The sequence below is a fragment of the Theobroma umbraticum genome, unplaced genomic scaffold (assembly GCF_002168275.2).
Source record: "Theobroma umbraticum cultivar Fairchild unplaced genomic scaffold, ASM216827v3 scaffold_89.0, whole genome shotgun sequence".
In the NCBI taxonomy this organism is placed as follows: domain Eukaryota; kingdom Viridiplantae; phylum Streptophyta; class Magnoliopsida; order Malvales; family Malvaceae; genus Theobroma; species Theobroma umbraticum.
The window spans coordinates 926918-927131 of record NW_018397271.1 but is presented as its reverse complement, the minus strand read 5'-3'; positions in this window follow the sequence as shown (position 1 = coordinate 927131).

Sequence of the window (214 nt, the reverse complement as noted above, 5' to 3'; positions counted from 1 at the left end):
TTATTTGGAGCCTATTTAAGGGACCTTTTTCAAAGATTTTGAGGGAGAGCGGCAAGCAACTATTCTGGAGATTGGAAGCCAAGAACAAAGCTAGAAAAATAATGGAGGGAGAATCAAAATCACAAAGCTCTAACTATTAGTTTTCTCTCTTACTTTCGTGGTTTTCTTATTTTCTTTGACTTGGATTCATGGCTAAATTTCTTTGGATATTGTC